We start from the raw sequence: 14452 nt of genomic DNA on the forward strand, positions 1-14452 counted from the left end.
TTTCCCTCATTCTTGGTTCCCTCCCCCCACAGGAGGCATTCTGTTAGTGTTTACATTGGTTTCATGTTATATATTGATCTCAGTTGAATGTGATACAGAGAAATCATATCCTTAAGGAAGAAATATAAAGTATGAGATAGCAAAATTATATTATAATATAATGCTTCCCCCCCCCTCCAATTTGATGGTAATAGTCTTTGGTCTTTGTTCAAAGTCCATAATTCTTTCTCTGGACTCAAATTGTTGAAAGAAAAATCCAACCCAGGTTGATACAGAGAAACCTGGGCATGGGAGTGATGAGATCAGTTGGAAATAAACTTGGTAAAACTTTTGTTTGCATTGCAAAGGGTATCTTCCTTCATCCTTCCACACCCTGAGGGCCTGACCTTCAACCTGATTTGGATTACATTGGTGTTTTTTGGGTTTTGTTTTGTTTTTTTGTAGGGCAGCCAGGGAGCACAGGTCCTGGAAGACCACCCAAAAGAGAACCCTCCCCAAGAGGCAAACTCTCCAAAGAGGGACTTGGATCATTCCCAGATCACCACTCCCTCCCATGCACTCTGGGAGAGAATGTAAGGAGATCCAAGGGAGGAGCTAGTCCCATTTTACTTCCCAGTCTCCTGTTGAACCCTGGCCAGCTTGCCTGGCCAATTCAATCAGCAGTCCACATGGTCTTCTCTTTAAACTCTTAACTTTTTTATCACTTTCTTAACATGCTGTAACTTCCTTTAATAAATCTCTATTTTCTTTCCAAAATCTTCATTCCCCAGTTTGTGTCGAAATTCATCAAGGGGCAGAACCGAACCCAAGAAACAAATCAGCTGTGACAAGGGGGTCACAGCCCAGAGCCACAGAGTTCTTGTAGATAGTACACCTAACTTCTTCCTCCACACTAGGTAAATTTTTCCTTTGTAACCTCTAAATCTGCTCTATCATGCCCTTTCATTTTAATGTGTCATTACCTCCAGTCTGTCTACCTCTACTTTCTAGCATTCCTTCTGGAAGCATATACTGGTAAATGTGGTAGTTTGATTTTTATTGGGCTGGGGTAGAAGGAAGGCATGGGATTTTAAAGAAAAGAGGAAAAACACATAGTGAGGAATATCTGGGTGTTTAGGTTCCACCAGAACCCAAGGGAGGAGTGTTAGTTTACATTACAAAGACTAGGCTCTGCCTATATTGTTGCCTTAAGGGCAGGTAGCTTCAATCAGATTAAAAATTTAAGATTAGGTGGGTGTGCACCTTTTTAAGGTTCCTTCTTGATCTTCTTAGCACATGCTCAAGGAGATCTAGCTGTAATTGCTCATTAGTATAATGAAGGGGGCGGTTATATAGGAACGAAAGTATCAATTAGATTTATACCTCCAGTCTATGATTGGCATGAGGGGTGGGAGTGGGAACAAAGCCTTTCAAACCTTATGAAAGAGCTTGTATTTTGGGATTTCCCTTTTTTTTAACTTTCTAGTCTCATTGAACCCTGGCCAGCTGGCCTGGTCAATTTATTCAGCACAGTCCATGTAGTCTTTATAACTTTTTTTAATCACTTTTTCCCCCCATTTTATTAACATATCTTAATAAAAAATGATTTTAATCACTCTGGACTAAGTGTTCTTGAGCCATTTATAACAATTTGGGGGCCTGTCTTGAGATATTTATGTTAATCTCTTTTCCTGGTATTTTCCAGGAAGAACACAAGAAAATAATGCAAGCAAATGGCTTGATTTCAAGTCCAATTTCTTGTTGTTCTTTGCTGGGGGAAATATCTCAGAGATTCCTGGGAAGGTTGGCAAAGGTTTGGAGCCAAGAGTGATTAAAATGTTTGGGAGTAGAACCTTGGTAAGGGGCAATTTCCAGGGTGGCAATGGTGACTAGAACCACCCTGGACTAGCTGAAAAGTCCTCCATGTGGGAAATCTGCCCCAGAGAGATCAGAGGATGATAGTGTACCCCAAAGGAGAGTGTGTGGAAAATCTTAAAGGAGGAAAGTTGCCTCCAGACATGAGGGGCAAAGGAGCCACATGACTGGCAATTGAAAGCCAAGGAACCGATTGGATACAGTCTGATGTTTGAGTTAGTTCAAATGTTCCGGGGGGGGGGGGGGGGGGGTTCATGTATGTCCTGTCCTAATCATAAGTGTTTGTGTTGGTTATTTCTGGGCCTGGGGACTCAGCTTAAGTTTTAACCTGGGGGAGCTGTAAATTGGGCTGAGTAATTTCAGAAGGTGGGGGAGAAGGAAGTAAATCTGGAAGTAACTGCAGTGTCCCTCTTGTGAAGATATGTTATTTAAATGCTATATTGTTAAAGCCTAGGATTAACATGTGAATGCTTTGAAGGGCAATAAGGGAAATAACAAAAAGTATGACCCCCTTCTTGGATAGATCTGTGGGTTCATGAATAATGTAATAATGGAAGAATTGGTTTGCACGGTCTAGTAATTTGTGTTACTCTTATTGCTGTTCTGTTATATTTGAAATTAATAACACCATAGAAATTTAAATTCACTTAAGATATTCTAATCGTTTTAAAGAATTCTGAAAAGTAAAAGTAATTTGTATTGTTAGGGGGCAGCTAGGTGATACAGTAGGATAGAACACCAGCCCTGGGCAAATCAGGCCTCAGACAGTTAATACCTAGCTGTGTGATCTTAGGCAAATCACTTAAGCCCAATTGTCTTGCCAAAACAAAAATAACAATTTGTATGTTGGGGACAGGTAGTAGCTAAACAAGTTTATGTATAGAAGTTTCTAGCTATATAAGTGAACTGGTAATATTTTGGATGTGTGTCTGTGCATATATACATTCCAGAGCTGTGGTTGTTTGCTTTGAAGTAAAAGCACCTATGTAATATGAGAAAGATAAACACAAGATAATTTGAGATTTTTCTGTGCAATCTCCTGGACAAGGAAGTGTTTATTTGTTGTATAATACAACTAGCTAGAAGGAGGGGTCTCAAGCCAAGGGGAATTTGATATAATACCTTTATATAGAGTTAGAACAGATGATTTCAGACAAACCTCCCATGAATGATTGCTTTCCTTTCTTTCTTTTTTCCTTTCTTTTTTTTTAAGGTTTTTGCAAGGCAATGGGGTTAAGTGGCTTGCCCAAGACCACACAGCTAGGTAATTATTAAGTGTCTGAGATGGGATTTGAACCCAGGTACTCCTGACTCCAAGGCCGGTGCTTTATCCACTACGCCACCTAGCTGCCCTATTTTCATCAATTTCGGAGCAAGGAAGACCTATCTAAAAACACTGGTATAAAAACCTGCCAGTGGAAGGAGGTACAGCAATTTTGGAAATGTACCTATTATCATGATGATTACATGGCCTATTTAAGAGGGCTCCTTGGAAGTAAGGCTGAATAGTATTATCCAACTGTTGAAAACTGGGAAACTATAATTCTGGAAAACCAACCACTGTCCCTTTGGACATTATTGGATCTGTGGGACTACTGCCTACACCCATTTATCCAAAGGGTTGGTCAGGGAGTTGTAATCTAGACTCAAGGGCCTGGGCACAGGATGGGAGTTGGAGTTTATATCCTGATATCCTGATTAAATTCTAAGCAGTAGAGGAAAACAATTACCAATTAGACAGCTAGGGCCCTCAATTTTCTGGGTGGCTAAGCCATGCAAACAAATCTGTTGACTGGAGAAGGAGTTTGTGATATATTGAATCAAGATACATGACAATAGGCAAATACTAAAAGACAGCTTAAAGTTGACATGTGCTCCTGCACAAACCTGGAAAATAGGATGGGTCCATGTCTCTGATAATGAGGAAGTAAAAATCTTGATAGAAGGAAAAAGTCAATAGTTAGTAACAAGGGTTGTGATTTAAGAAAGAAATCACTATTAAGGTGTGTGGAACCCAAATTCTTATTATAAAAGAAAAGGGTGGGGTGGAGTCAAGATGGGGACAGAAGAGCCTCTCTTAGGTGCTCTCTATAATATTTCAAAACTCATAAAATAAGGACTCTAAATTTTCAAGAGACAGTACCCACAGAGGGATCCAGTGAGGCAGTTCTCCAGCCCCAGGTAACCTAGAAAATAGTGGAAAGGTTCTGCTCCATGGGGTTAGAGGGGCGCCTGGGAGTCCTGGCTCATGGTAGTGGGGCCAGTTTCCTGACCTACACCCCAGGGAGCACCAGGCACAACTTGGAAGATCAGCTGGGGGGCCTCTGCCAGAGCAAGTGCACGAAGTCCAGACCCTCAGGGCACTCAGCAAGCAGCATGGTGTGGCAGCCCAGATCCAGGATCAGGAAGCAGGCGGAGCCTGTAAGCAGGAGCGCCCAGGCAAATGAACTTTGAGTGCTCAGCCTAGGTAGAGGGGTGGAGAGAGAATTCTGAGGTATGTCCTCTGTACCTGGAATAGGACTCTAGGGCTCTGACCACATTCAGATCCTGATCACATTCTAGGCCCCCCATAGAATAGCAGCCCCCCCCACCTCATCCCTGTGGCAGAGGGGTACGCTTATGGTCATTCACAGACCAGAAGGGAAGACAGAGCTTTACACACTGAGATCCTTGGGGGGGGGTGTCCCAATAATACTCAAAAGTTCAGGAAGTACCCCAAAACCAGGCACAGGCAGGGGAAATGAGTAAACAGAGGGAAAAAAAAGAGAAACACCATTGAGAAATTCATTGTCTATGATCCCAATAAGTATCAAAATAATCTGAAGATGAAGTACAAGCTCCTACATCTAAAGACTGCAATAAAAATGGAAATTGGGGTCAGGCTATGACAGAGCTCAAAAAAGATTTTGAAAATCAAGTGAGGGAGATAGAAAAATTGGGAAAAGAAATGAGAGAGATGCAAGAAAAACATGAAAAAGAAGTTAGCAGCTTAGTCAAAGAAATCCAAAGAAATGCTGAAGAAAATAACATGTCAAAAACCAGCTTAGGCCAAATGGATAAAAGAGTTTGAAAAGTTATTGAGAAGAATGCTTTAAAAAAGCAGACTTGACCAGATGGAAAAAGAAGTAAGAAAGCTCTCTGAGGAAAACAAATCCTTCAGATAATAGAATGGAACTAAAGGAAGCTGCTGACTTTACAAGAAATCAAGACAGAATACTTCAAAACCAAAAGATGAAAAATTAGAGAAAATGTGAAACATCTCATTGAAAAAACAACTGATCTGGAAAACAGATTCAGAAAAGATAATTTAAAAATTATTGGTATACCTGAAAGTCATGATCAGCAATAGAACCTTGACATCATCTTTAAAGAATTCCTACAGGAAAATTGCCCAGATATCCTAGAAGCAGAGGGCAAAATAGAAATTGAGAGAATCCACTGATCTCCCCTGGGAAAAGATCCAAAAAAACAACCGCCAGGAATATTATAGCCGAGTTCCAGAACTCCCAAGTCAAAGGGAAAATATTACAAGCAGCCAGAAGGACACAATTCAAATATCATGGAACTGCAGTCAGGATCACACAGGACTTAGCAGCAACTATATTAAAGGCTTGTAGGGCTTGGAATATGATATTCTGGAAGGCAAGAGAGCTCAGAATGCAGCTAAGAATCAACTACCCAGCAAAACTGAACATCCTCTTCCAGGGGAAAAGATGGACTTTCAATGAAATGGGAATTTCAAATGTTCCTGTTGAAACGACCAGAGCTGAACAGAAAGTTCAAATACAGGACTCAGGTGAAGCATAGTGTGTGGAGGAGAAGGGTAAAATTTGAGGGGCTTGATGATGATGAACTGCATGTATTCCTGCACAGAAAAATGATACTTATAATATTCATATAAAATTCTTTTAATAGAGCAGGTAGAAGAAGCTTTTATAGATGAAGTACAGGAGAGAGCTGAATTTAAAGGTAATATATTATAAAAATGGAGTCAATGGCTAAAAGGGAAATGTAATGGGAGTAAGAGGAGAGGGAATATGCCAAAATATTTCATGTAATAAGATTTTTTTTTAATTACAATGAGCTATTGCAATGATATGGAAAGGGGGAAGGCAAGGGGGAATGAGGGAACCTTCGTTCTCATCAGAGGTGGCTCAGAGAGGAAACAGCATACACACTCAATGGGGTATAAACATCTAGAGTAAGAAGAAGAGAAGGGAGAAGGGAAAGGGTGGGATGAGAGTGATAGAGGAGAGGGTGGACCATGGGGGAGAGTGGTCAGATATAACATATTTTTTTTTTTTACTTCTTGCAAGGGGCTGGGATTGGATGGCCTGTCCGGGACCACAGGGCCGGGTGGTTGCTGAGCCTTAGAGGGGTGGTATGTGGGCTCAGGGCCTCTTGACCCCAGGGCCAGTGATCATTCCGCTGTGCCACTCAGCTACCCTACAGCACATTTAAGAAGAGGGACAGAGTAAAAGGAGAGAGAAAAAATATATTATATGGTAGTAGGGAGGTACGAATGGAGGGAGTTGTGATCAGCAATGTCAACAGTAGAAAAATATGGAAGTAGCTTTTGTGATGGACTTAGCATAAAGAATATGATCCACCTGTGACAGAGCTGGTGGTGTTGGAACACAGATTGAAGCATTATTATTATTATTATTATTATTATTATTATTATTATTATTATTTGGGGGGGGTTGCAGGGCAAATGGGGTTGGGTGGCTTGCCCAGGGCCACACGGCTGAGTGATTGTTGGGTATCTGAGGCCAGATTTGAGCCTGGGTTCTCCTGAATCCAGGGCTGGTGCTCTGTCCACTGCACCACCTAGCAGCCCCTACTATCATCATCATTATTATTATTACTATTATTATTTTGTTTTGTTTTTGTTTTTGCAGGACAATGGGGTTGGAGTAGCTTTCCCAGAGTCACACAGCTGGGTGATTGTTGGGTGTGTGGGGCCAAATTTGGGCTCAGGTGCTCCTGGCTCCAGGGCCAGTGTTCCATCCACTGCGCCACCTAGCTGCTCCTATCATTATTATTATTTTTTTAATTTTAATTTTTTTCTCTTTATTGTTCATTAGGGTCTATATTTTTGGGGAGGGGGTATTATGTTTACTCTTAAACGGGAATATTTTAGTAATGTATAAAAAATCATTTGTACAAAAATAAAAAATAAAAAATTTTTAAAAAGGGGGAAATTATGAGGAATATCTGGGTGTTTGGGTTCCACAAGAATGTAAAGGGAGGATTGTTAGTTTACATTACAAAGACTGGGCTCTGCCTATAGTTACCTTATAGGCAGGTAGCTAATCAATCTGATCAAAAATTTAAGATTAGGTGGGTGTGCACCTTTCTAAGGTGGGTCTTGGCCTTCTTTGCTGCTCAAGGAAATCTAGCTGTTCTTGCTCATTGGTATAATGATGGAGGGGGGGATAGAAATGTATAGGAACTAATGTATCAATCAGATTTGTAACCCCAGCCTCTGATTGGCATGAAGGGGTAGGAACAAAGCCTTTCAAACTGCATAAAAGAACTTGTATTTTGGGATTTCCCTGCCCCTCTCTCCCACCATGAGAGAGGTGTGCCATTTTGTTAAGACATCTTAATCTTAATAAAGAACCATTTTAATCACTCCAGACTAAATATTCTCAGGCCATTTATAACACATAGTGCTACCTCCCTTCACAGTGGGAGGCCAAAGAAAACTGTTCCCCTTAGGATGGACAGTCCACCCTATTCTAAGAAATAAGTCAGAGTTAAGATAACTTTTGCGACAATACTCCCCAAAGGTGGAAACTGTTGGAGCCAGGAATAGAGCCCAAGGTCTACAATCAGGAAGATCCAAATTCAAAGCCAATTTCAGATACTTACTAGCTATAGGACCATGGCATCATTTAATCTGTCTGCCTTTCTTCAACTGTAAAACGGGATTAGATAACAGTGCCTGGCACCTAGAAAACACTATTATAAATGTTACCTATAATTATAACTTAAGGGAGACCAGTCAACAAAGAACTTAAACTACTCTTGCTCTCTAATATAAACCTATTCCTTCCCCAGCTAAGTTTACCCACCAAAGTGTGGGGAATTCAGAATATGGTTCTGTAGTTATAAGTCTTGCTGCTGGAGAACAGTATGAGACTATGCCCAAAGAGCAATAAAACTGATCATACTCTTTGACCCAGCAATACCAATAACTAGGCCTATATTCAAAATATATAAATATAAAAAGTGGAAAAAGTCCCACATGATCCAAAATATGCATATTCTTTTTATGGTGGCAAAGAATTGGAAATTAAGGGGCTGTCCATCAATTGGAAAATGAACAAGTTATGGTATATGAATGTTATAGAATAGTATTGTTCTATAAGAAAACCATGAATTATAGAAACTGATGCTGAGTGAAGGAAAAAGAACCAAGATACCCTTGCACACATTAACAACAACATTGTGAGCTGATCACTTTGATGGATGCAGCTTCTCAGCAATTCAGAAAACTAGGGAGACCTAATTAAGGATAATCCAGATGGGAAGAACACAAAACAAAGCAAAAAAAAAAACCACTAGAGTCTAAATGAACACTGTGTTCACTTTTTAAAAATTTCTCTTATGTTTTCCCTTCCTATACCATGGTTTCCTTTCTTTTCTCTCAGTCCTCATGAGCTTGGGAGCTGAGACCTAGGGTTGGGGGGGATGACACTTCCCTAAGTCCTGCTCAGGACTAAGAGGACAAGGAAGGAAGAGCTAGGTGAGCCTTACTTTGACCAAGACTTGGTTGGTTACTGCAACTGGGCTAGAATGAAAAGAACCGAAAACTCCACCTGAGGACCTGAGGTACAGAGGCCTGCACCTACAGTTCACTAGCATTGTGACCTTGGGCAATAAGTCCCTTTCCCTTTCTAGGTCTCAGTTCCCTATCTTTGAGATTATACCTTTCAGCTCTACTGCTCTGTTGAAGAGCAACCCAAACTGAATCCCTTCCTGGTCCTCCCTTCTTTCATCCCATGATCGTGGGGTCTGAAGTTGGAAGGAACTGTATATAACATCTAGTTCAACTCTTATTTTACAGATGAAGAAATTAAAGCCTAAAGAAGTAAAAATAATTTGCACAAATAACAGAGATTGTATCAGAACTGGAATTCCCTCCTGGTAGGTATTCTAAACCCAACCGAAGTTTCTCATACTTCGTTTTTTCCTTAAGGATATGATTTCTCTCTCATCACATTCAACTTAGATCAATGCATACCATGGAAAAATAGTAAGACTAACAGACTGCCTTCTATGGGGGGGGGGGAGGAAGCAAGATTAGGGGAAAAATTGTAAAATTCAAAATAAATAAAATCTTTTCTCTCAGTCCTAATTCCTCATGCAGAAAATGACTAAGATGTAAACATGTTAAAACGCAAATATACAGGTACTCTAGACTGTTCACTACTGAGGGGAGGGGGGGAAGGGAGGGTATAGGAAAATTGTGCAACTTATAAATATGCATGTAGAGGGATGCTGAAAAACTTTCATAACATGTAATTGAAAAAATAATTAGCTGAGACTTTGGTCTGATGTTGGTGATGGAAAGAGCAAGATTTGGCAATGGTGGTCAGGATATGCTGAATGAAGGGAACAAGTTAAGGGTAACAAAGTAGTTATAAATCTGGGACACAGCTAAGATGATGGTGCCTTTAACAAAAATATCAAAGATAAAAAAGGGGATTTGGGGGAGGAGTTGTGTAAGTATGAGTATATGCTCAGTTTTGGACATGAGGAGTTTGAAATATCTCTATGGCATCTGTTTTTAAATGTCCAATAGAAATCTACTGATGGAAGATCTAAGTTCAGGTTAAAGTCTGGGGTTGGATTCATAGATGTGAGTTATTCATATGGAAATGATAATGAAACCCATAGGGAGAAAGAAAAGAGAAGCTCAGGAAAGAACCTTGGAGAACATTCTCAATTAGAGCATATGATATGGCTGCCTAGAGAGAACCAAGTCAAGAAGTATCTCTTAGGTGCTCTCACTAAGTACCAGGCACTGGCCCAAGGAGTGTAGACATGGAGCTCTCAAGGAGCTCCCAGTCTAATGGGGAGACAACATGCAAACAACTAGGTATAAATAAGACATAAACAGAATAATTTACAAAGACAAAGCACTAGCATTAAATTGTCCATTGTAGTTGGAACCTGAAGGAAGACAGAGAAGTCAAGAGATAAAAAAATGAGTAAAATAATCCAAGGCATAGGAAACTATTAGTGAAAGAAGTGATACCACAAAAAGAAGAGAGTATACAGGAGGGGAAGGTGGTCAACAATGTCAAATGCAGAAAAGAAGAATGGAACGTGGAAAAACTCCCCATCAGATTTAACAATTAAGAGATATTGGTAACTCTGGAGAACAATTTCAGTTGAGTAAAGACATTGGGAGTCACATTACAAAGTAAGTTAGAAGGGAAAGCAGAAACTTCAAATGAAAATAGCTTTTTAAAAGAAAATTGAGTGAGAAAAGGAAGAGAGGTATAAGGTGATAGCTCCAGGAGCTGATATTGGTTTTGTTTTTAAGAACGGAGAAGACCCAGGTTGAGTTCAAATACAGCCTTCTAAATTTACTAAGTGAGCCAGCTCTTAGCAATGTTTATTGAACTGAACTGAGCCTGGCTAGATAGATAGGTCATTTAATCTCTATTTGCCTAGTTTCCCCAAATGAGGGGAAAAAAATAACATCTACTTTCCAGGATTGTGGGGAAAAACAGTTGGGATGGTTTTTGTATAAAAAGCTCTTTTAACACAATGATGGAGACACAATAGGCTCTATATAAATGCTCATTCTATTCTTCCACAATAGGGAAAGAACCCTAAGAGAGAGTAAGATTGACTTACAGAGACAAGGGATGATTGTGGAAGCAATCAGCTAGAAGCGGGTACATCAGACCTCCAAAACCTATTACACAAATCTGTGATATTTCCCCAAAAGTAAGTTGTCAATGGAGTTATTTAAGAAGAGCTAATAAATTCCTATGCCCTTTAATAACTCAGAACTTCCAATATTAGAACTATGTTGTAGACCAAGGAGGTTAATGACAGAAAGAGCAAACCCAGCTGAACAAAAATATTCACAGCAGCTTTGTTTTTTATAATTAAACCTGGGAAACAATATATGTACCCAACAACTGGAAAATATCAGAACTGAATGTAATATTACTGTACCATAGACAAGACTTACATGAAATGATGCAGAAAAAAATAGTTAAAATATACACAACAGAATAATAAAATTGACATTGAGAGGCAACAAAACTCTTAACAAATAATATTTACAGTCAGACAGGAACTGTTTTTTTCTTGACTGTCAAAAAGGAGGGTTCAACCTAGAGGGGCAAGTTGAGAAATGATTGACAAAGACAAAAGGCATCAAGAAAATGTATGTTTTTTAAAATTCCTCTGGTCAATGCTAGTACCATACTACCAAAATTAAAGACCACACATTCCTTTGTGTTAATTTGTTTCAGGAAAATTTACACATAAGAGGACTTAGGTATTTGTTGGGGAATGTCTGTTGTATCAAAACAAAATGCCTCGATAGATTTTTGGAAATTAAAAAGTGCATGGGGTGGCTAGGTGGCTCAGTGGATAGAGCACTGGCCCTGGAGTCAGGAGTACCTGAGTTCAAATCCGACCTCAGACACTTAATAATTACCTAGCTGTGTGGCCTTGGGCAACCATTGCCTTGCAAAAACCTAAAAAAAGAAAAAAGAAAAGAAAATTAAAAAGTGCTTTATCTAGCTCCTCACAATTTTCTGAGGTGGTATAGCATGTAGATGATAAAAATGGCTTAGTAATTCCCAAAATCACTTAGCTGCTGTTGGCCTATGAATAAATATTAAATAGAAATTTACCTATTATTTGAGACTGACAACTGTTCACTGGTTCTAGTTGAACCATTTCCCTGCTCCATGACTACAAAAAAATTTTCTTCCTTATTACAGAGCTCAAAGGAGGAAAGAAAAGTCTTATCACATTACAGACAGAAGTAGAATAAAGAAAATGCCACTGCTAACTTAGAGAATTAAAGTTGAGTTTACTTCATACTGGTCTCCTGTAAATGTCATTTCCCGACATGCAATACACCAAGCTGCATTACCAGATTGAACTGGAAAATCCCCTAAAGTAAGCACCAGTTTCTTCTGTCTGGCTTAGTGATGAAGGAGACTGCTTCATGTTAAAGACAGGCATTGAAAGCACACATGCTGGATGGAGTCACCTGTCGTTTTGATTTTTATTGTTGATCCAGAAGTCAAATCCTGTCTCCTACACAAATCTGGAAAATAAACCTATATTTCCTCATTTAATAAGCACAGATAAATGCCTGCAATCCTGTACAAGAAATTCAGTTGCATAGAATTGGGTTGGAGTCTAAGTTCCAACAAAAATAAGCCAGGAATTTATAAATAGAACAAAATGACCAAGACTTCACCAGAAGGGGAGACTCTGAACATATTGTTATGTGTCAGAGATCAGAAAAGTGAAAAATCCCATTCAGTTATCCTTGTAAAATTTTATCTGTTCTACATCTTTAGACTGTAATGGACTCCTCTATTGCTTAACAGTTTTCTCCACAAGGAAATACAAACTGCTAAATCTGGAAAGTTCTACAAGAGTTAACTTCAAATCAGGCCAATAAAATAATAACAAAGCACAAGCAGAATTTTATCTTAAATCTAAGACACCACCAAACAGTCCATGGCAAGGTCTTCCATTGTCTTGGACCCTTGAACCTGTCAACAGGTATCTGCTAAATTTATGGTCCCGGGAAGAGGCATCCTGAGCCTGTGACGTCCTGGGGGGGGTCTTTCCGGACACAAACACTCACACTACTGTTACTGGGACTACTGACCACCACCAACGCCACCTCTTCAGATGAGGCTGCAACATCCTTCACAGACTGGGAGACCTGGGCACCCTGCCTAACACTAGTAATGATGATAATCACGCTATTACTAATGACTATTGCTAATAACTAAATATAATCGTTAGGATTTCCAGAGCATCGTACAGACGGTCACTCACAACTGATTTCTATGGACCCCACTTGGCTCACTGGTCAACGAAGCAGATATAATCGACCTGGTTCCAAGAGAGGTTTTAAGAGGGTTGTGTGAGCGGGGCTTACAGTAGAACAGGCGAGGGGAAGGGGCTGTTCCTTGGGTGGAAACACCCTGAGCAGCATGGAGGCGCAGAGGGAAGGGTGCAAGGTGAGAGCGCCTTCCTCGGGGGGTGAGGGAGCGGGGTCTGGCCTCACGGGGGGGGAGGGGCGGCGCTGAGAGACACCCAGCGAGGCGGGGGAGCGGGGTCCAGCCTGGGCGGGGTCTCCAGGGCCGGGGATGACAGCCGGGCCGGCGCGGGGTCTGCGGGAAGAGGGCAGCGGTGGGGGCGCAGGCGGAGGTGCCCTGCGGGAGCACACCTGCACGGGGAAGGGCCGCGGCATCGGAGCGGGCAGAGCCCGAGCCGGCGGGCCGTGACCTTGGGCGAAGGAGGCCGCCCGGGTCTCCCGGGCCGAGCCGGAAGCCCCGAGGGGGAAGCGGCTCAGCGACTCCCGGGGCCGCCAGCTCCCCCGGCCCGCGCCGTTAGTTACCTCAGCCGCCGCAGCCGTCTCCGGAGCCCCCGCCCGAGCCACCGCGGCCACTGCCCGCCCGAGCTCGGCTGCAAGGGGGAGCCGCGGCGCGCGCGTCACGCCGCCGGTCCGCGCGCCCGTGCTCGGTGGGCGCGGAAGCCCCGCCCCTCGGCCCCGCCTCAGCCAACTCCCGCGCCGGGCCCGGCACGCGGGGCTCCGCCCCCTTAGCCATCTGCATTTCGATTGGTCCTTCCCGACACGGCCCCGAGGGCCCAACGCGCTCGCGGGCACGCGCGCTCCAGGCCACGCCCCCCGGCTTCCTCTCGGGCCGCCCTTCGGGATCCCCCGCCGGCCCGGCCCGGCCGCCACGTGATCTCCCGCACCTGACAGTTGGGCGGGCGCGGGGGGAGGGGGCTGCGGCGCGCGCCCCGCGAAGGGGAGCCGGGGGAGGGGGACAGGCTCCCAGACCAAGCCGCGGAGGCCCTCCCCCTCCCCAAGGGGTGGTGCCGCGCCCCTGAGCCCCGGCACCCTCCAGTCATGAGTGTGTGGCATCCTCCGCCCCCCATCCCGTGACTGGCGCCCCTGCACCCGCGTCCTCCAGTTCTCTCACACTTGCGAGGCCCCCCCACGCACCCCCGAGGCTCTCCTCTTCCCCCTCCCCCTCCCAAGATCGCTTAATCATCCTCGTCATCATAGCAAACACTTATTGCGGGCCAAGCCCTGTGAACTGCGCTTTATGGTTATTATCTCATCTGAGGTCAGAACAAAGCCGGGAGGGGGGTGCGACTGCTATGACCATTTTACAGATGAGGAAACTGAGGCAGCGACTAAGTGATCTGACTAGTCGGTGTCTCGGGTCACGTGTGGACTCGGGTCTGCCAGAGTCCAGGTGGGCACTGCTTCCACGCAGAGCAATAAGAATACAAAAAGAGGCAAAAGAACAACCCCTGTCCCCAAGGAGCTTACCACCTAATGGGGGGAGACAATGCC

The 14452-nt window shown here is 42.8% G+C and overlaps 1 protein-coding gene across 1 annotated transcript in view; it reads right to left on the reverse strand.

The window, feature by feature from the left end:
• MROH1 (maestro heat like repeat family member 1) overlaps nucleotides 1-13591 on the reverse strand; it is a 176801-nt gene extending 163210 nt beyond the window's left edge. The window contains exon 1 of the mRNA XM_074202153.1: nucleotides 13484-13591. The gene's annotated coding sequence lies outside the window, so the exon portion shown is untranslated. The remainder of the gene's footprint in view (nucleotides 1-13483) is intronic.
• Between the last annotated feature and the right edge of the window lie 861 nt (nucleotides 13592-14452).

The sequence above is a fragment of the Macrotis lagotis genome, chromosome X, assembly GCF_037893015.1.
Source record: "Macrotis lagotis isolate mMagLag1 chromosome X, bilby.v1.9.chrom.fasta, whole genome shotgun sequence".
Lineage (NCBI taxonomy): Eukaryota > Metazoa > Chordata > Mammalia > Peramelemorphia > Peramelidae > Macrotis > Macrotis lagotis.